The sequence below is a fragment of the Eptesicus fuscus genome, chromosome 16 (assembly GCF_027574615.1).
Source record: "Eptesicus fuscus isolate TK198812 chromosome 16, DD_ASM_mEF_20220401, whole genome shotgun sequence".
Taxonomy (NCBI): domain Eukaryota; kingdom Metazoa; phylum Chordata; class Mammalia; order Chiroptera; family Vespertilionidae; genus Eptesicus; species Eptesicus fuscus.
Genome location: NC_072488.1, coordinates 5,880,034 through 5,900,194, shown reverse-complemented (window position 1 = coordinate 5,900,194; position 20,161 = coordinate 5,880,034). Strand labels below are relative to the sequence as shown.

Genomic DNA, 20,161 nt, shown 5'->3' with positions numbered 1-20,161 from the left:
TACACAGGGCACCACATCTCCTCCCCGTCCCCAAGGGTTGTGACATTGTCCAAGGTCCCCTGAAGGGCAAAATCATCCCCCATTTCAAACCACTGCTCTAGAGTAAGAAGACCGCAGACATGTGTTTGGAAGCTGTAAGTTCAGAAAGCTCTGAACCACAGATTGTCCCAATATTTTGGCTGCTGACAGGGGCTGGGGATACCGCGCCCACCCCCCTCCTGCAACATGCTTGTCCTTTCAGAGTTCAGTTGTGGCATATCTGGTGTCAGACAAGCAAAAGTTGGCAAACGAAGAAAGATAAAAGCAAGGTTAACCTTTTGTTGAAGCTCAAAGCATGCTCCATGCGATCTGAGTCTAGAGTAAAGGTTAGTGGTTTTCTCTGAGAGGCTGTCCTGTATTTGCTAACAGTGTCTTTGCCAGGAAGACACACTCGCACTAAGACAGTTTCAAGGGCGTGGCCTGCCCCGGCTGCCTGCAGAGGGTCGGCTCTGGCTGAGCCCACTGCTCCCCAAAGCTCTGAGCTTGGGGAACTCACTGAGGTCCCAGGAAAAACGCAAGCACATGTCTGTTTTGTAGTCTTGCCACTATTCGGCCATCACAGGCCAATTCCCAATAAATCGGAAATGAAGGAATAGCCATCAGAATGAAAGGGGAGATTCAACCCGACCTGTATCTTGCTTAACTAATGAGAATTGTGGAAATTATGGTCCAGGGTTTTGCTTAAATAAAAGGAAAGAATCACGTGAGACCACCATAATTGGAGTTAGTGTGCCAGAAAAAGTGTACTTATATTTATTTGTTTATTTTGTTAATCCTACCTGAGGATATTTTTTCCATTGCTTTCAGAGAGCGTGGAAGGGATGGAGGGGGAGAGAGAGAGAGAGAGAGAGAGAGAGAGAGAGAGAAACATCGGCTGGTTGCCTCCCACACATGCTCCGACTGGGGTCAGGGAGTGAACCTGCAACTGAGGTACATGCCCTTGATCGGGAATTGAACTCGAGACCCTTCAGTCCAAGGGCTGACACTCTAACCACTGAGCCACCGGCCAGGGCAAATTGTACTTATATTTAAATCCTATAATGCAAGGCAATCAGAATAATACGCCACCTTCAGGGTGATTCAGACAGATTACTAAGAATATCCCCGCACTGCTTACTATTTCCAAGTTATCAAATTTTAAGGAGTACATTAAAACATGAGAAATCCTTGAATTTATAATAATTTTTTAAAATATTGATCTGTCACAAGAAGAAAATAAAGACTTCTCAGGTCTAATACAATCAAGGATCAAAAATGAATTTCTACAAGTTCCGGTCTTCAGAGAGAAAAGGCAGAGAATTTTCCAAAGGAAAGCCTCTAAGTCACATGTAAAAGGTTAATATACGTTCTATTGCTCTCGGCCATCCAGAACCAGTGAATTCCAGAACTCCCTCAGGCTGGAGGCCTGGGCATCAATTGCCACAGCCCTTTCCTCTCCTCCGGGCTGTGTTCCTAGACAACCTCCCAGTGTGTGGGTGGGGGGGGAAGGAGGGGGGCAGAGGGAGCCAGCCAGCAGGCTGCTGCTGAGTCACCGATCAGCTCCAAAGACAAGCTCCAGAAGAAAGTCCTGTGGAAGGACGTGCACCTCCCAGGAGGAAGCAGACCACAGCGCCTCTGCCCCGGCATGGGCATCGCCACGGGTCCACAGGGCTCCGGCCACTCTTAGTGGCCCCGGTGACCACCGCCATTCCACTGGCCCAGGAAGGAATGCCCAGCCCTGGCTCCCTCCACTTTGGGGGAGTCCCCAGGAGCAGGGCTGGCCCGAGGCAGGGGCTCTGGCCTCAGCCAGGAAACTGTCAGCACATCAGCCCCCCCGCCAAGGGCTTCGGACCCTGCGCTCAGTCTCATCTGTTTTCAGTGGCTGATGCATCGAACGTCTGCACGGCCGTGATAAAGGGGAGCTTGCCAGGGTGCAGGGGAAAACATATCATGCCAGGATAATGGGGGTGGGAACCGGCTAAGGAAAACCTTCCAGAGAACCCTGTGGTGCAGTGTGTGTCACAGAGTCCCACGGTTCACATTGGGACTGTATCCTGAGGAAATAAATCAGGCCGTGTGCAAGGATGTGTGACAAGGATGTTTACTGCATCATTAATTATTCATAAGAGCAAAAAGCCAAAGGCTGCCGACGTGTCCGTCGGTACGGGAATGATTACACGGACGAGGAGGTGGCCACGCAATGAAGACTGTGGCCCTGGAAACGCTGAAATAATAATACAGGAGCTCCTGTCTATGGAGCCAGCCCTGTCCGGTGTCTGCATGTCTGAGGCCACTCACTCCTCACAATCCTCATACAGGTAGCGTTTTATTGCACTCCTTTTACAGACGGGGAGACTGGTAAATAGAGACGTTAACGATCTCTCCAGGGTCAACAGCTAGGCAGTGACAGCTTCCTGGTTTGAATTCAAAGAACAGTGCTCTAAAGCCACTCTCTCAACCACTGTGCTCCCTGCTTGCCTGCACACGAAAAGAGTGTCACGACATGCTAAGTAAACAGAGAGGAATTAATACAATGGATGGCAGGATGCGATCCTTATAAAATATGACTGATCTTTATACAAGGGAAAAAAAATCTATGAGAATATACACCAAAATGGTAAATGCATTCTGTCTGGTGATGGAATTGGGGGTGACTGTGGCTTTCTCTGTACCTCCCAGCATTATGTGAACATTTTTACAGATATTGCAAAACACTTAAGAAAACAGTTATTGTCCGGCCATCGTGGCTCAGTGGTTGAGCATCAACCAATGAACCAGGAGGTCACTGTTAGATTCCCGGCCCGGGCACATGCCCAGGTTGTGGGCTTAATCCCCAGTGGGGGGCATGCAGGAGGCAGCCGATCAATGATTCTCTCTCATCATTGATGTTTCTGTCTCTCTTTCCCTCTCCCTTTCTCTCTGAAATCAATAAAAATATATTCTTTTAAAAAGAGAGAAAAGTTGTTTCTACTTGGAAAAAGAAAAGGTGCTAAGCAGCCTTGGTCAGGATTTGGGGAGGGGGCGTGGGCTAGACATTGAGGGAAGTTACAACTGCAGGTGACTTTTCGGCCCCTGTGCTCCTGTGTCCTTTGTAGGAATCGCAGGCGTTGCTGTTCATTCACACCTGCTTTATGGCAGGCACTGATCTGAGACTACGGAGAACAAGAGTCTGCAGGAACTTAGAAGAGCTCATAGGAAGGTGAGCAGGTAAATAAATGACAGCACTCACTACAAGGCTGAACACTCGGGTACCATGAAGAAAGGTACCCAGAGGTGCTGCAGAAGTGCAGAGCAGGCAAAGGGTCCCTCCAGGACAGGGGCGTAGAGACAACCACATGAACAGGTGACATTTGAGCTGAGCCCTGCGGGTCCGGTCAGATATGAACAAGTAAAGGAGACAGGTAAGAGTCAGAGGCCCTTCTCCAAGGAGTGGAAGGATCATGTGCAGATGGAGGGTGGGAGGGTCAATGGGGAGAAGTCAAGCGGGGCATCTGTAATACTTTCAACAATAAAGACTTCTTTAAATGATCATGTGCAGAGACACGGGGACTAGAAAGCCTGGGATGGCCAGGGTGGAGCCCTATGATCTGGAGATATTTATACAGATCATTTCTTCTTAGAATGTCAAGGACTCTGTCCGTCCCATCCACACCTTGTCAACCAGCAATACCCGAGGTGATAGAGGTTCCAAGGACAGAACAGAGTACGTGTGAATCTGCTGAAACTCCTATCCCCCTTCCTCGCTTTATTTTCTCCCCTTTGCGTTTATCAATTCCTAAAATACACTTACAGACATATACTTAATCTCTTTCTCTTGGGTACAGCGTGTTTCCCCACTCAGCTATGAGCTCCACGTAGGCAGGGATGTTTGTCCATCTGACGCAATACCATATCCTCGGTGCCTGGCACCTTATCTGACACATAGTATGTTCTGAAAATTATTTGGTGACTTCATTAATGAATTGATTAGTTTGTTGATAATAGTTAGGATTGGGGTTAGGGACAGCTATTGGCTGCTTCCAGTTCATGTTGAATTTTAATCTCTCTCTTGTCCACTGTTTTACTGGGAGGAAAAAAAAAATCATCGCAAATGTGCTTATGAAATTGCAGTCACCACAGAAGAACAGTAGCTTCTTTATCAGCCACTGCAGAGGGAGATACAGATTTCCCTTCCTAAAAACAGTCCGCACCAAAGACAAGACAGATACGTTCTAACACACACACGCACATGCACATTCACACATAATAAGTTATTGGATCAAGCTATATCATAAAACAAATACAAAAAACTAAATGGAAATGTTGGCATGTGGCATAAAACTAATAAAAGCACTAACCCAGACTGCAATGGAGCTGATGCTGGTTGATAAGCTCACCCCACAGATCCCACCTGGCCAGTGATAAAAGGCGATGAACAGTGTCCAAATGCATGAGGAGATGCAGATAACAAATCCCCACATGGGCTCTGCTCAACTTATCCTGCTTCTGTGAAAAAGGTAGAATTATCCACTCGAAAGCACTGCTGCTTACATATTAAAATAGCAAACATGCACTGAACACAGGTAAGATCTGAAGTTGGCAGGCTGTCTTCCCAGACACACAAGGCCCCTCACTCTGTTCTATACCCTGGGAGTGCTCTGTTTTAATAAGAACGACCAAGGCTAAGACTGGACCTCTTGTAGTTATAAACTGTCAGTCAAGGACAACAAAAGCAAGTACTATTTTCTATCACATGCATCCTTATATAGATATGCTCAAGTCAATCACAGATTAAAAATTAGCAAAATCAGCCCTGGCCAGGTTGCTCAGTGGTTAGAGGGCCGCCCACGGACCAAAGGGTCACAGGTTTGATTCCAGGACAAGGGCATGTACCTCGGTTGCAGGTTCCCTAACCCCAGTAGGGAAGCATGCAAGAGGCAACCAATCAATGTGTCTCTCTCACATCGATGTTTCAATGATTTCCCCTACCTCTCTCCTCTCTCTCTCTCTCTCTCTCTCCCCTTTCGCCCTCCCTTCCACTCTCTCTAGAAATCAATGGGGAAAATATCAAGTGAAAATATTAAAAAAAAAAAAATCAAAGATCCCCCAATTCCTCTTTGCAACACAGCTTCTTGAAATCATGTTTTACACTCATTCTTCCTTCTCCTCCTACAATTCCTGCCCTAATACTCCACTAAGTGTTTTAGCTAAGGGCACCTCCAGGTGGCCCAACCTGAAGGACACTCCTCATGTGCACGGGACTCCCCTATCCCACACACTTTACTGAGGTCTCTTGTCTCATGACCCATTCTTTGGTTTCCTGTGAAAGTCAGCTTCCTCTTCCCAAACCTCAAATCTGGCCATAAAATGCAATACCTGCAGGGGCCAGGCAGGGGCCCACAATGAAAAAGGAGGACACCTGGCCACGGTGACAAGTGGAGCGACCAGCCGGCTAAAGGGGCCTGCTGGCCCTTACCTGTGGGCTTCGGTGGTCGGATCTCCCAATTTGTAAAAATGTTCACACTTCTTAGCTTTATGGGAACTCCCCCTATTTTTTTACATGTTGTCAACCACTGCTTTTAATGTTTTCATACTGTAAGCCGAATCAAACCCATCTGCAGCCTGAATACAATCTGCTGGCCGCAAATGTGTGTGCTCTCCCCAGCCAGAGGCGTGGCCAACAAGTCCATGCAACTTTCCCAGAGCGTTCTCCATTGTTGACCTTAAAATATAATATAGAGAATGTGGAAGATTGAGGAATTTCAGGAATCAAGGAACAGACCAAAATAACTACCTGAGTAACTGTTTACCTCCCCAGGACCTCCAAGCCACAGTCGTGGACAAGCCAGTGACATCACTTTGCCCCACTTCTCACTAACCCCCCTCCCTCTCCTCCCCGGGTGGCCAGAGGTATTGACACAAGTCAGAATGTGTCAACACTCTGCATAGCCCTTCAGTGGCTCCCTAGTGTCTGACCTCCTCAGATTTCAAGCGAGAACTTCCCTGCCTGCCTCTCGGGCCTCAGTGTCCACCAGCCAACTTCAGACCCCTCTGCCTCAGCCCCATCCAATTGTTTCTCACCCCCAACCCTATGGTGGCCTCTCATTCCCAAACCTCACTGGAGCTGTTCCCTCTGTTCCCTTTTTTTCTATTTAATTCCAGTTTGTTTGTTTTTTTGTTTTTGTTTTTTGTTTGTTTTTTACAGAGAGGAAGGGAGAGGGATAGTCAGAAACATCGATGAGAGAGAAACATCGATCAGCTGCCTCCTGCACACCTCCTGCTGGGGATGTTCCCGCAACCAAGGTACATGCCCTTGGCCGGAATCGAACCTGGGACCCTTCAGTCCACAGGCCAACGCTCTATCCACTGAGCCAAACCAGCCAGGGCTAATTCCAGTTTTGTCCTCCAACAAATCAGCTCCAATTCACCTCGTCCTTTGATGTACCACATGCTCGTGCACACACATCTAATGCTAACCGGCACCTCTGCTTTGTGAAGAACCCGGATTCTCAGCCATATCACAGATCCACGGTGATCTCAGTGTCTGGTCCACAGCAGACAGGAGGGAGATGTGTGGTGGAAATAGAACTAAATGAACGTTCTGCTTAAGTGTGAAAGACTAGGGTTTTCCTGCTCAAAATAGCGTGGCGAAGGCTGCTTAGGGGTGTCTTCTCATCATCCAGCCTTTCCTGGGGGCTCCAGGACACTGGGGTGCGATTGCCGGTCCACACTGTTGGTCTCTGCACCCCGGCCGAGCACCTGACATGTCATGCACCTCCAAAGGATTGGAGAAAAGTGTTTCTTGTTGGCAAATCATAAATCCTCAGCATATTTTCAACAAAACTCCCAGAGAGCCAAGTTCCGTTGCTCTAGTAAGTTGCCACAGTGACTATTTCTTGGGGTGAAAAGGGGGTTCTACTAAACTTTTAAAAAGCTAAAATAAAACAAATATGATGGTTTATATGGCATCTGATCCATTATTTGGAAAGTAGAAAATAATGTTTTTATGCTTCACAAGCATGCCACCCTGCTCGGGGAAGTCACACTAGAAGGATTTTTTTTAATGCTCTACCCAGAACTACCCACTATGATTAATTCCACACTTCATCAACATGAAAAAATTATAAAATAATGAGATCCCCAGGCAATGCAAGTGAAAACGATTTCATCTTGACTTATGAGAATTAATTCTCTCACCTCTCCTTTCTCCAGTCCAGTTTCTAAGTGCACTCACCTTTCCCTAACTCTCCAAGTTCTCCATAGGAGGGAAGATGGAGGTGGGCAGAGCTGGAAGGAAGCGAGGAGACCTTCCTTCGGAAGAGCAGTCACGTCCCCCAGCGAGCACAGCAGTGACAGCTGACAGCTCAGGACCCAGCCCAGGAGACAGTTTTAGGCACCATCCCTGGACAGGCCAGCCTTCTCCCTCCCCCCCCCCACCCCCACCCCCACTAGACACTGGAAGTCCTCACTCCACAGGAAATAGGAGTGCATGCTGCAGGGAGGGGGGGGGGGGGGTGAACTTTGCATAGCCTGGAGGGAAACATGGTTTTCTTTCCCTGATTTTCACAAAGTTTCCATGTCTGTGAGTGTCCCACTCAAGTGAGTTGAGCAGGAAAATTCAAAATAGTTCCACACCCAACTATTTGGGTAGCTTCTGAAGATGTTCCCAATAGAATGGTACAGAGTTTGGGGGCGATGGCTGCTGTTTGTCTGTTATATAAACTTGGGGAAAAATATGGTACTTTTTTCTGAAGGGGTCATCTAGTTCTTTTATGTGAAATCATGGAAGTAATACATTGAATTGCTAAAGGTCAAACTCAGATGATATTAGATGAACAGAGGCTAAAACATACAACATAACCAAAATTTAACTTGCCTGTGGATTTATTCTAGGCCAGTGGTTCTCAAAATGTGGTCCAGGGGACCCCTGGGGTTCCCAAGACTCTTTAAATGGCCCATGACTATTTTGATCAAAATTTTTATAGCAAACTAAGATTTTATTTTCTTGTTTCATTCTCACTCTCTCACCAGTATGCAAAGGAGTTTTCCAGAAGGTATATGATGTGTGAGAATGTAGACTATAAATGGAGCAGCAAATTTAAGAATCCCACTGTCTTATATTAAAACAGACAATAAATACATTTATAAAAATATAAAACAATGCCACTCTTACATTACTTTTGCTTTGAAAAAATATAATTATTTTTATAAAAATGTGCTAGTTATATTAACATTTAATGAGATTACTTATTAAATGAATTAATAATTATTTTAAAATGTATCTGTTTTCTTTTTTTAATCTTTATTGTTGAAAGTATTACATATGTCCCCCTTTTTTCCCCATTGACCTCTTCTTAAAATGTATTTATTTTAATTTCTACTATAAATATTGACAGATAGAAACCACATTAACAAAAGCTTTTAGGACATTCTCAATAATTTTTAAGCATATAAAGGTCCTGAGACCAAAACATTTGAGAATGTTACTTCATAGCATTGGAATATAATTTTTTTTCAATTTTTTAAATTGTGGTGAAATACACATGACATAAAATTGACCATATTAACCATTTTTAAATATTTTTATTGATTTCTGAGAGGAAGGTAGAGGAAGAGAGAGAGAGAGAAACATCAATGATGAGAAAGGATCATTGATCGGCTGCCTCCTACATGCCCCCCACTGGGGATCGAGCTAGCAACCCAGGCATGTGCCCTGACCGGGAATCGAACCGGGACCTCCTAATTCATATATCAATGCTCAACCACTGAGCCACACCAGCGGGGCCATCTTAACAATTTTTTAGAGTACAGTCAGTGGTATGAAATGCACTTTTAATGCGGTGCAACCATCACTGCCATCCATCTCCAGAACGCTTTTCATTTTGTAAAACTGAAACTCAACACTCAGTATGGTACTTCTGTGTGGTTTGTCTACTTCTGTCCGATCAGCTAAGCAGCCCACACTAACGAGCACTCTGCCTGCTCCAGAGTGTGCATCTGTGCGGTGGGCATGTGGTGTGGGACCCTGGTCCTGGGAGAGAGAACTCCATGTCCTGCACAATCCTGGAGCTCCACTTATTCCAAACCATCTCACCTCCCACTCCTTAGGACTTAACTGCATTTGTGGGGTAGTCAGAACCTGAACCCCCATACCTAACCATGCTTAAATGGGATTATTTCCAAGTTGCTGAGACTCAGAAACGAAGGGTTGTAAAACAGGGTTTGCTGGTGTGCTCCTAACTGTTGGTGTGGGTGATGGAAGTGACTGGTAAAAAGAAACTTAACCCTTTGCACTCACTTGCTTTTTTCTTGATTCCTGCTACCGATGCTAACCCTGTTGAGTCACACTCGACATCCGAGTGCAAAAGGTTAAAGCAAACCCATTAGCATTTAGGGCCACATTACGTAGCTGTGGCCTCTGTACTCCACTTCAAAGCCCCTTATAGAAGAGAGTAGATGTGCAGCTTCCACGTGTTAAGTCTGGAGCAGCTGAGAGACAAAAGCTCAGTCCTTATCACCAGAGAGGTGCACCATGCTGACATTCGATTTCTAATGCGATCAAGAAGTTTGGGGAAGCTGCTTAAAAGGTAAAGTTTTCAAGGCATCTTATAAACTTTCATGAGATCTTTTTTTTGCATATTCAGAGAGCCTACATTATAGGATTTGTGATTTAAGGAAATGATGAGAAAGTATGGGGATAGTGATACCATTTTTCACTTTGGCTAAGATAGATAGATGATAGATAGATTGATAGATAGATAGATAGATAGATAGATAGATGGATGCAGCTAGGACACTGCCACATAATGGCATTTTAATTTATACTTTTAGCCGAGAGGAGGCAAGCTTCCCCAAGAAGGCTCAACTGTGAAACACCTTGTGGCTAAATCTTGGCCAGGCAATGCCTTATCACCAAGGGGAGGAAGGCAGGTGGCAGTCTTATGACAGTGGCTTCATGAGGGTACAACAGTTAGAAAGCTGGGATCTTAAAAAAAAACAAACATTTTAACCTAAAAAACACACACACACACACACAAGACAAACACTACCCAGAAGGTATGATTTATTGAGCTCAAAGACAAAAATCCTGAAATAACTCTGCCAGAACCCAAGTGTTTCCTCTCAATCCATACCTATAAACCACAGTCTTTAACCACGGAGTTCTCCCATCTCTTTGATCAATTAAATTGTTTACCTTAAGTAAATCATAGGAAATACTTTCAGGTTCACCTATGCATGCCAATCAGGGCGTAAGAAAGCCAACCCAGTCTGTGGAAGAATGAGAGTAAAAAATGTAAGCATGTTCAAGTCCAAAATTTCAGTCTTCTGGCATTCCTTTACCGCAACACACAAATTATTTGCCAGGATACAAGTCAGCATTCCTGGAAGAAGTCTTCAGGAGGCAGCAAATGTCTTAGCTGATCTTTGGAGTAACTTTCCATTCTGTGGTCCTGTGTAAACTCTCGTTCCCTACAAGCATAAATTGATCATTGGGTACCCTATCGCTTCTTCAAAGCCCCATCAGACTATCTGTTATGTTCACTATTGATCTTTAGGCCAGCAAATTCTTCTAAACATGACTTCCCAGAGGACATAACAAATGTACTTCTTTGGCATCTTTTTATAAGATGTCCATGGGCACAATGGAAGTGTCTCGTGTAATGAGGAAGACCAGGTAAGGAAGTGTTCCCCTGAGACACGGAAGTTGGCCTCGAGTCGAGCCCAAGGCTCTCCACCGGGCCTCACCCCGTGTATCTTGGAAAGGCTTAGCATCTCCTCACCACCAGCCTTTTCACTGGCTTCTCTCTATTTAAGTCAGTTTGAAAGCAGCTTATTGGTGATCATCAAAGAGCAAATGATTAGAATCTCACCACAAATGTTCCCACACATCCATTCAAAGTTCTCCTAATTCAATTTATGAAAAGGATCCAAATTACCACAAATAAATGACTCTATTGAAGAAGAATATTTGTAGAAAGGTAACTATTTTTTTTATCATAAAATCACCAGGCTGAATGGTTGGGGGGGTGGGGGGAGGGGAGGAGGAACAGGGAAGGACAAATGATAAGCTCAAATTTACCCAGCAACTGGAGACAAAGCCAGAGCTAGGATTCAAATTTCTAATCTTCTAGTAGTGCTAGCACCATTTAACTCACACACAGAGATGTGTATCTGTTGATTTATTAAGGAGCTGGACTCAACTCCCTAACCTCAGCCAAGGTCGCCTTCCACACAGACACAGGCATATGCACAAACTCTGTCTCTCTGTTCCCTTTCTTAACCCACCTCCCATTCTTTTTCACTCAGTCCCACCTGGCTTTAGGTCCCATCTCTACATCACACCTCTTAATAAGAGACCCAATTGCCATTCTTGAATCTCTCTAATCTATTCCTCACAGCTTTCACTGATGATCTAAAAATACAAATTGGCTCCTGAACCTCCATTAATTCCCTCCCAGAGCCCTTAGAATAAACTCTTAAGATCCTGAACTTGGCCTAAAGAGCCCAGGAGGATCTGGCCCATCTTCCTCTCTGACCTCCTCCCAGCCACCCTGCCGCCTGGTTCTCTTGGAGTTCCCCCAACAATGCTTAGTGCTCATCCTTGCCTTAGAATCCTCAGGCTCTTGCTCAGCCTGGAATTCTCTTCCTCAGAGAGGTCGTCCCAGCTTCCCATCTAAACTAGCCCTCCCTACCCTTGTTACCCTCCCCCAGGAAGTTCTTTAGAAAGCTTGCCACCACTAAAATGTTTGCACTGATTTGTTTACTGTCTCACTCCTTACCCATCTCGCAACCACCCCCCATGTCTGTTTCCTTTAACACTGCATACCCAGCCCCTAGCATAATACATAACACTGGATAAGTACTCAAATACGTGTTGAATGAATGAGTGTACATATTTGCATATGTATATATACACTGAGTGACCGACCAGATTATGATGATCTCTGAACGCATAATAATCTGGCCACTCAGTGTATATCCTATACAATAAAAGGCTAATATGCAAATTGTCCCTTCTACCAGGAGTTCGACCAGCAAGCAGGCCGGCCAACTGCCCATGTCCCCTCCCCCTGGCCAGGCTGGCCGGACCCCACCCATGCACAAATTCATGCACCGGGCCTCTAATACACACACACACACACACACACACACTGAGTGGCCAGATTATTATGCGTTCAGAGATCATAATAATCTGGCCACTCGGTGTATATGGCTACACAAGTCAATCATGAAGTCAAAGTTGGTATTTGCTGGGTGCTCAGTTGAGGATGAGCTGCAGGAGGAGGCTTCATTCATTGGGGATTTCAGCTAGCACACTAAAGCCACTGCTGTCAACATTAACTGCTTCTCTGTAACATGATTGGCTAAAAGCAGATCTTGGGCTTTTATCACTCAACATGTGTGCAATTAAAGACAGTTTTATATAGTATCTACTCCAAGCAAACCATGGTGCAAGGCTCTGCAGGACTCCAAAGAGAGTGAGAGATCCCTTGCCCACAAAGAAAAATGCTACAACCTCGTCTAGTAACTATAGCTCAACAAGAAGAGTTACTTTTTATAAGGAAGGGGTAGGTGTGGGTGTGTTGCAAAGTTGCAAAAGGTGACCTAGAGAAAGGATAAAGGATGAAAATTCTTCTAAATCAGCTCTAGTGCTCGCTTCGGCAGCACATATACTAACATTGGAATGATACAGAGATTAGCATGGCCCCTGCACAAGGATGACACACAAATTCGTGAAGCATTCCATATTTAAAAAAAAAAAATCAGCTTCTATATTTTATTGCACATTCAGAGGCCAAAACAGGTCAATTGGTAACCATATGCCACCTCTACCTATCCCCATCCTATTAGCACAGGGCACAGTGCTAAGGCTGTAGGGATTATGCAAGGAAGAAGGAATCTCACGTTGGTTCTGCAGCCAGGTGGCCAGGGGTGAGAATCCTGGCTTCACATTGTCCTAGGTGTGTGGCTTTGCACAAGCTACTCAGTGTGTCTCCTTTTGCTCATCGAAAACGGGGTCACAATAGAGCCCACCTCCTAGGTTATCATCCAGATGAAATGAGTTAACACACAGAGAGCTTTTAGTATAGTGCCTACAGCAGGGCAACAATAAATAGAGACACTTCCTCATGGGGTTGTTCGGAGGATTAAATGAGGTAATGCCTGGGGAAGGGCTGAGCAGAGGAGCTGCCATATATTATGCAGTCAGTCAATGTTACCCACTGAAAAAAGGAGGAGGAAGACCTGTGGTTCCTGCTCTCTCAGAGCCGACACACATTCCAACCCTAAATGCCAGCCCCAGGGTACACTGAGGGCTCGGGTAGAACAGGGGGTAGAACAGGGGAAGCAGAGTCTGAGGAGGATGACCGTGAGGGAGAAAATCACTGGAGACTGGGAGGTGTCTGGAGGCCCCCTCTTCCCCTCCTTCCTTAAAATAGTAATATTAATGATGATGATGATGATGGAGGAGGAGGAGGAGGAGAGGGAGGAGGGGGAGGAGGAGGAGGAGAAGGACCAGGAGGTGGAGGAGATGGGGAGGAGAAGGGGAAGAGAAGGGGAAGAAACACTGAGCTGGTGCTTTGCTGGCACACCCAAGCTTCAGAGCACTGGGTTTTTAATATTTTAGTATTTCTGAACAGAACCAAGATTGCTTCCAACTTCCCGGTTTGCTCTCATACACTTGACTAGCAAAAGTTTAGCTTTGCTGCACTCACAAATGGGTTTATTCAGGCCGATTTTCCAGGAAATCATGGCTCAGACACAGGCCTGGATTAAAACAGATCCTACCACAGTCTCCTTCATATTCGAGGCATGCTTTGGATTCGGAGTTCCTAAGCACTTTGCTATTACTCTCTACCCCCTACCCCAATATTGGTCACTTCTAGCTCTAAAAAGACAAGTTTAATATTAGAACAGGAGAAGGAAGAAGTCTGGTGAGAATTAAAAATAAGCAAACAAACAAACAGGACTAGACTGAGAGCAGAAACTTCCTCTTACAAGGGCGCATCCCCAGAGCAGAGCCCAGAGCCTGGCCCAGGGTGTGGGCCCGCTGAATGGCTGGAGGAATCCACGTCCTCAAGAAGTTTACAACCCAGGCACGGAATGAGACCCACACAATACTCCAAGTTCAACCACGGAATCAAGGCCACCCTCTCACCCTGAACTAAATGGGGGAGGAGACGCACCAGGGCATCTGCCTTTCGCAAGGGGGCAGGTGCTTAGGAACATGCTTGCTTCCTGTTTACCTGGGCAGGTATTTGCAAGTGGTATGGAAAGGGGGGCCGCTAGGGGTAGCTTATGCAGGTCTCTAAGCCCGTGGTTATGCAAACCACTTAAGCAAATGTGTGGACGGGGCTGAGAAGGTGGTTGCTCCGGCTTTCGCTTTCCTCGTGTGCCCCGCACTTGGAAGGTAGGATGAAATGCAAAAACCGAGAGTCAGGGAGCCCCCAGTCTCTCTGTGAGAACAAGCTCTCCACACCCCCTACCGCCCACCCCCTGCGTCCACTCCTCAGCAGCGACAAACCAGACCCCCTCCACCCACCCCAGTCATCCTGGCGGGGGGCGGGGGGGGGGGTGTCCTTGAGGTCCTGCACCCCTGCCCCTCTACGGACTGCCTGAGTTAGAATACCGGCCCAATCTCCCCAGCCAAGGTGAGGGAGAAACCAGGGGTGCAAAAGGTGCTCCTTTCCCAACAGAGACCAGAAAAGACAATGTGGGGGTGCGGGGGGGAGAGGGGAGGTGCGGGGGGAGTGTACACTGAAGAGCCCTGCAATGCGAAAGGCGCCAGCCCGGCTCCCCAGAAGGTCTGGCTCACTCGCCGGCCCATTCACCTCAAGAGGCCGGGCAGCCCCCCAGAGGGGCATGGGAAAAAGGGGTGCCCGCCCCACCCCGAGCACCCACTCCCGTCACCGCCACTCATCCAAACGCCAAGTCTGCGGGCGACTCTACGCGGGTCCTGCGAGCCCCAAGCCGCTCCCACCCCGAGCGCGCCGGCAGCCCCAGGGCGCGCAGCGCTGCACCAAGACACGGTGCCCCCCCCCCCCCCCCCCCCGCCACTGTGGCCTGTGGCGGGGCGCCCTGCACCTCTGCGGGGCAAAGAGGAGGGGAGGAAAGACGGGGAGAAGGCGGAGCGGCGGCCCGAGAAGCACTTTCGGGCGCCAGGAGAGCCCCTCCTCTCGGGGCAGAGGCTCCAGAAGCGCCTCGGGGCTGCCTCTCGGCCAGTGCCGCCTCCCCGGCTCAGCGATCCTCCGCCTCCCGCCCATCCTCCTCCCCCGCCACCCCACCCCGCGCCCCGGCGCCGATCCGAGAGACCCTCCCCGCGGCTCTGGGAGGGACCCCGGCACCGCCTCGGCTGCCCGCAGCTCGCGCAACAGGCGGATCCTGGGGCTCCAGCCCGGCGGGCTCTGGGGACCGATGGGGAGCGCCCAGCAGCAGGCAGAGTCCCCGGAGGACGCAGACCTCCCGGGTCCTGCACGGGCGACCCGGGCCACCCGGCGGGGGTGCAGGGGCAGCCAGAGGTGGGAAAGTTGCAGGGTCGCAGACAAGTCTCCGGAGCGCACGGGGAGGGGGGGCCCACGTCGGTACCTCCAGGAGCCGGTGCCTCTGACTGCAGTGCCGCCCGCCGCGCTGCAGGGATCAGGCCTCGCCGCCGGCCCCACGGCCGCTGCGGCAGCGGCGAGGAGAGCCGGGGGCCCGCCACTGTCCGTCTGTCCTTCCCGCCCCGCAGGACCCGGCGCAGGAGCCGCGGGCGGGGCGGGGCGGGGCGGGGCTGGCCGGGCCCCGTGGGTCTCAGCCCCGCCCACCCCAGCCGGGCCCGCGGCGGGATCACGGCCGCCGGCTGCGGGGTCCGGCGGTGCCCCGGGGCGGCTGGACCGAGAGAGGCGGCCCTGCGGACGCAGCGCGTCCCCGCCTGGACCCAGATGCACAGTCACCCCGGGGGCGACGCGCCTGTCCTGGGAGGCGCAGGAGCGCGCGCACCCCCACCTGCGCGCCCTCCAGGTCGGGGAGCATCGCGACCCCGCGGGAGACGGACCGGCCGCCCGCTCCGTGGCCCCGGCGGCTCCGGCAGCCGCGTCCCCAGAGTCCCGGCCCGGGCGGCGCTGCAGGTTTGCCGGGGGGTTTCCGTGGGAAGTCACGAGGCCCCAACTTGTTTCCAAACAAAGTGCGAGGGAGGCTCCGGCCCCACGTCCTGCCCGCCTCCCACCGGCCCGCCGCCTGCAGCCTGGAGCACAGCGCCGGTCGAGGCTGTTCTCCACGCCCCGTGCCTCGACTTACCGGGCCGGGAGAGGTGCTGGACCTCCGCCCCGAGTGGAAGGCGGCGATCGCGCCGGGTCCGCTTCCCACAGACGGGAGAGGGGCCGTCAGAGGGCAACGGATGCCCGAGGCCGAGGTGGAGGCTCCGACCCGGCCCGCAGCCCGGGCGGCGTGCGGCCCAGAGGCAGGGCTGGCCCCGCTGCAGTGAGCAGCCAGGCTCCGCGAGCCGCCCGCCCGCCCGCCGAGGAGAAATGGGACGCTCGGGACCCACCCCCGCGCTCCCCCGCCCGCCCCCGAACTGCCGAACGGCGGGTGTTTAAGTTGTGCAGACTTGCAATAACTCCTCGGAGCCAGCGGCGCCGAGCTGGAGGCGCCCAGCGTCCCCTGGGTGCCCGCCCCGCATCCCGAAATGGACCAGCTGCCCCCGAGCCCGGCACCCAGACCGCTAGCCCCGGGCCGGCACCTGGCCCGTCCACAGGCCGTTCCTTCCGCTCCGGCCCGAGCCCGGCTCGCGGGAGGGGGTGGGGCAAAAGGATGGATGAAGACGGCGCAAGTCACTTGCTCTGACCTCCTGGAAGTAGCCGGTGTTTCCTCGTTGTTGTTGTTGTTGTTTGTTCAAAAGTGGGAGTCGGAGAACAGAGAGTGATGTGCACAGAATCTGGGCGGTTTCTAAAAGGAGGTTTGGCCGGAGGAGAGAGGTCGGTGGCCAGCAGGGATGGGCCAGGGGAAGCGAAAGCACCAGATGTGGTCCCTCGGACTCCAGCGTTGTCATTTGCCTCATGGACGGCAAGGCCCTCAGGCAGGTGGCTGAGGGGCAGGTGCTCGGGGGCCCTCTGTCCCTACTCCCAGGGTTCTGGGGCTCCCCCGAGCCGGACCCTCTCTCTTGTGGAAGAGGATCCAAAGCCCTTGTCTACCCTGCTGTTTGCCAGCAGCTGAAGAAGGTAATTCTCATACCCAATTCATCATTTTTAGCACAAGCTTATTCTAAAAATATGTTTATGTTTTATCAGCACCTGAGACGAACGCTCTCCCACCTCTCCCAGAAGTCAGCTATTTAATCATTTGCAATCGCTGAGGTCCAGCGTGGTTTGCGTGGGAATGAAATATGTTCGGAGTCGCTGAGCTCTGCAGAGAGGCATCTGCAGTGCAGAGCCGCCCCGGGCTGTCCTGCTTCTGGGGTCTGGGGCGGGGGGGGGGCACACGGGACCTGGAGGGCAGGCACCCACACTGGGGGCCACGAAGGGCCCTCACGTGGCACCCATGAAAGCTGGGGACAGAAAGGACATGGCTCCCCTGCGGGGGTTTGGGGGGTGGGGTGCGTGTAGAAAGGGCACAGATGTGAGAGTCAGGCTGGGGTTCTCATCCTGCTGGACCCTGCAGGGCGCCCTGTGAAGCCCCTTAGCCTTTCCGTCCTGGTTTCTTCATCTATAAGGAAAGTCCCCCTCTCACAGGATGAGCATGCAAAGCAAACGCAGTGACAAACAGGAAAGCGCTGTATGGACCTTAAAAAGCATGTCTGTTCCCCAAAAGTTCACCCCTAAAAACTTACCGAAGTTGAATGCGAGCAAAGTGGTGAATGCATTCACACACACACACACACACACACACACACACACCACGCTCTCACCCCCTGTGTCTCCAGTCTTTTCCTCCGACTTCAGTCTCCATCGCCACAGGGCCTGCTCCAATCTGTCTCCCTCATTCCTCCCGCAAGCCCAGCAGGTCATAATTTGATTCCCTGTTAGGGCACATGCCCAGGTTTTGGGCTTGATCCCCAGTGGGGGGGCGGGGGGGGGGGTGCGGAAGGCAGCCGATCAATGATTCTCTCTCATCATTGATGTTTCTCTCTCTCCCTCCCTCTCCCTTCCTCTCTGAAATCAAAAAATTTTTTTTTGAAAGAGGAAGAGTGGAGTGCACTCGAGGGAGGGACCTGCCATTGCTGCCAGGGGAGAGCAGGACACTTTCCACCTTGCTCTCTGGAAATCTCTTCTGGCTGCTTCTCGCCACCGTATCTTTGCACGATGGAATTTCCTCCTTGTCGTTACAGAAAGAAGTTGTGATTTTTTTTTTTACAAAATAAATTTTAATAGAAAATGTCTTCTGTTCCAGAGATTGAACAGGCCACTTCCACCGACAACCCACTGGAAATCACTCAGTCATATGCTCTCCGACGCCAGATTTGAGCACTCTGGAAGCCCATTCCTGGGAGTGTTTTTGTGACCTGGTTTCTCAGACAGAGCAGCACGGGGGCTTGGACATGTAGACTCTCTCCTGGGCAGCAATGCCCCTAATGGGTGGCCAACTGTCCTGGTTTTCTCTGGACTGAGGAGGTTCCTGGGACACTGGACTTCCAGTTTTGAAACTGAGACAATACCAGGAAAACCAGAAAGAGTTGGTTATCCTATAACAATACTGAGGAAGCAGAAAAAAGATCATGGGATTGTGCCTAGGGGTCTCTGCCAGGGGGATACCTTTAATTCTTCTAGATGGAAATAAAGGCTAGACCCCAAGTTTCATCACACAAGTGAAGGATTATTAAAATAGATACAGAACGCCCAGACCAGACACATCTGGTCTTTGGTGCCTCTGAGTTTGCCTTTCTGCACCTTCCCTGCAGTCTGAAGGCCTTAGTTTATCCACCTATTACCCACTTGTCCATCCATCCATCCATCCATCCATCCATCCATTGTTTGTCCATTCATCCACCTTTTTATTATTAAATCAGTCACTGAGCATCTGTCATGGGCCAGTCCCTGAAGATATTGAGATGAATAACACCACATAGTGCCTGCCCTCAAGGAGCTCAAGGTTTAATGCAGAAGACTTGATCCAAGCAGACGACACGCGTACAGGAGTATAACTGTACTGGAGGTTGGTACAAAGTATAATGGGACCCAGTAGAAGGAGCAACGTGGGTCAGAAGATTCAGAGAAATGGATGGTAGTGATTTGGGAGGTTAAGTTGACATTGGCCAGGTAGAGAAGGGGGCCTTATGGACACAGGGTACAGGCTCAGGGAGCTCACCATGAGCACAGTGGAAAGGTAGAGAGGATGGCTCGGGCTGGAATGTAAGAGTGGAGAGAGAGTGTGTGTCAGGGTTGGAGTAAGATGTGTGGGGACGGGTAAGGCAGAGAGAAAGGTGTGAAGACCTTGGCTGAGAAGGAAAGACGCCAGATTTGAGCCCTCGGGAAGCCCATTCCTGGGAGTGTTTTTGTGACCTGGTTTCTCAGACAGAGCTTTACTCTGCTGAAGTGCAATATGAGGATAGACAAGTAGGATGTATGCACTTGCCCAAAGCCTCTTGCCCATGGCCCAAGGGTCCTCATGGCACAGGGAACTACCCTTGGGAAATGCTCAAGGGTCCTCAGAGGACACCCCCAAGCACCTCTCCACCAAAAGCATTCTTTTGCGTCTGGGGACAGGCCATATTCTGCCACGTTTCTTTCTTTAATAATTGATAAACTGTGTCCTTCTGTCTGCAGAACTGTAAAGTTTGTAGAGCTGGCAGGGACTTTGGAGATATCTAGTCCAAACCCAGCCAGAGAGTCAGAGAGGAGAGACCACTGAACTGATCAGAGGCAGAGGTGGATTAGGATTCAAATCTTTGGATTTGAAGACCATAAATATTTAAGGTACTTCCAATATAAAAATAATATAACAGGCCATTTAAAGTAAGCCTATGAATAGTTTCGTAAAGAAGAGTGATCAGGCCCTAGCTGTTTGGCTCAGTGGATAGAGCGTCGGCCTGCAGACTGAAGGGTCCTGGGTTCGATTCCTGTCAAGGGCACATGCCTGGGTTGCAGGCTCGATCTACAGTAAGGGGCGTGCAGGAGGCAACTGATCAACGATTCTCTCTCATCATTGATGTTTCTATCTCCCTCTCCCTCTCCCTTCCTCTCTGAAATCAATA

The 20,161-nt window shown here is 49.9% G+C and overlaps 1 protein-coding gene and 1 non-coding gene across 2 annotated transcripts in view; one reads left to right on the top strand and one right to left on the bottom strand.

Moving 5' to 3' along the window:
- Nucleotides 1-16,416, bottom strand: part of KCNS3 (potassium voltage-gated channel modifier subfamily S member 3) — a 30,548-nt gene extending 14,132 nt beyond the window's left edge. The window contains exon 1 of the mRNA XM_008162392.3: nucleotides 16,273-16,416. The gene's annotated coding sequence lies outside the window, so the exon portion shown is untranslated. The remainder of the gene's footprint in view (nucleotides 1-16,272) is intronic.
- LOC114230363 (U6 spliceosomal RNA) lies at nucleotides 12,648-12,751 on the top strand. The gene has a single exon (XR_003616261.2). It is a non-coding gene; the product is annotated as a U6 spliceosomal RNA (small nuclear RNA).
- Nucleotides 16,417-20,161: the final 3,745 nt, after the last annotated feature.